Source organism: Gopherus flavomarginatus, unplaced genomic scaffold, assembly GCF_025201925.1.
Source record: "Gopherus flavomarginatus isolate rGopFla2 unplaced genomic scaffold, rGopFla2.mat.asm mat_scaffold_867_arrow_ctg1, whole genome shotgun sequence".
Taxonomy (NCBI): domain Eukaryota; kingdom Metazoa; phylum Chordata; order Testudines; family Testudinidae; genus Gopherus; species Gopherus flavomarginatus.
The window spans coordinates 54,654-56,216 of record NW_026115169.1 but is presented as its reverse complement, the minus strand read 5'-3'; the positions used below and the strand labels follow the sequence as shown (position 1 = coordinate 56,216).

General features: G+C 38.1%; 1 long non-coding RNA gene across 1 annotated transcript; it reads left to right on the top strand.

Annotated features, from left to right (window-relative positions):
- The first annotated feature begins 411 nt into the window (after window positions 1-411).
- On the top strand, window positions 412-1,355 carry LOC127042660 (uncharacterized). Its single transcript, XR_007772005.1, has 3 exons — window positions 412-527; window positions 608-660; window positions 906-1,355. It is a non-coding gene; the product is annotated as an uncharacterized LOC127042660 (long non-coding RNA).
- The last annotated feature ends 208 nt before the right edge of the window (window positions 1,356-1,563 follow it).

The window sequence follows — 1,563 nt, the reverse complement described above, 5'->3', positions numbered from 1 at the left end:
GCCATAAAACAAATTAAAGAAATACAGGTTGCAGTTTTAAAAAAGTTTTTGGTTACAAGGGTGTAAATGGGTACATTACCATTTAAAAAAGGCTTTTTATTAACTGTTTAAACACATTTACTATAAAAAAATTACATTTTTAGCCATTAAAGCTAAAGCATGTTGGCAGTCTGGGGACCGACACCCGCCTTTTTTCCTAGAAAAGTGCCCTTTACGCACCCTGGTTATTTAAAGAAACGCCTTTTTAAATATTAATTTTGGGGGGGGTGGAGGGCAAAACCTTTTTTTAAAAAAAGGTTTAAACCTATAAATAGAGGAACAAAAGCTTAACAAGACTGTTAAAGAAATATTGCTAATACCGTTATGGGGAGCAACCACATGGTAAGAAACCTTACTATAATTTGCGTGGGTCGGCAAGGTATTATACTAGCGTTATGCTCACTTAAAAGGCAATATTTTTTCTTTTAAATAGGACGAGGCCTTTTTTCTTGACATTCCAGATGCCGCGCTACAAGCTTTAAACTTTGGTAAGCTAATTAATATGCTACACAAGAATAATTTATTTTTAAGATAAAAGGTTTTTAAAAAAATTATTTTTTTAATTTAGAACAAGATGGAAGTCAAAACCACCCAATAGTTTTCCTGAAATTACAGAAGAAGGTGTGAACTGTTTTTCAAATATGTGTTTTTTAAAATAAAAAAATCTGTAGTTGGAAATAGTGTGCATTTTAGGGGCTTGAAGACCCTTAAAGCTTTTATTGTACAAAAGTTGCCGTTCTACCGCCCCTGCGTGGTGTAAACTATAATTTAAACGCGGTTTTTAGCCTGCTTATTGGGGAACAGCTTTGTTGTTGTTAGTTAAAAAAAGCCGTGCTAAAAAACATTCTGTTTATGTGTATCGGCAGACTCATCAAGCGTTATTCCTCAAGAAGAAATGTTGAAGGTGAGCGCGCTTAAAGAGGCCAAGAAATTTCCCTTTGAGGCAGCTGCAGTTGGAAGCAAGGGTATTAAGCACAGCGATTTTGAACAGCCCTGCGCGTCCAAATCTCTTATTGCACAAAACCAGCCGGCACTAAAAAAGGCCAAAAAGTCTACCTCTAAAACAGCATTCGTTTTCAGGGAGGGGGGGAAAGGGGCTCAGACCCCCCCCCCAAGCTTTTGAACCACCCAAAGCTACCTCTACAACTTCCAGGAACCATGGTAAGCGAGGCAGAGGAGTTAAAGCCCCTAGTTTTCAACAGACCTTTGCCTCCCCGACCCAAAACAATTAGCTTTAAAAACAAACAACTCTGTGGAAGCAACCATGTTTACGCGTGGTTTGAGCAGGGTGAAGAAGTTAATCCCCCGGGTTTTGGAACCCGCAAAACCCTTGCCAGAAATAAGAATGTTCCTGTGGGGCTGGCTGCATCTGTTGCTGCTTTTAACTAGCTGTTTAGTGTTTGTACATCTCTAAAGCGTTTAATAGATAAAAAAGTTTTCAAAGCTAATTCTTGAGGTATTTCAAAAACAAAATTTTCCAGAAGAAAGGGTGGTTTTTAGACCAAAAAATAGCAGATACACGGG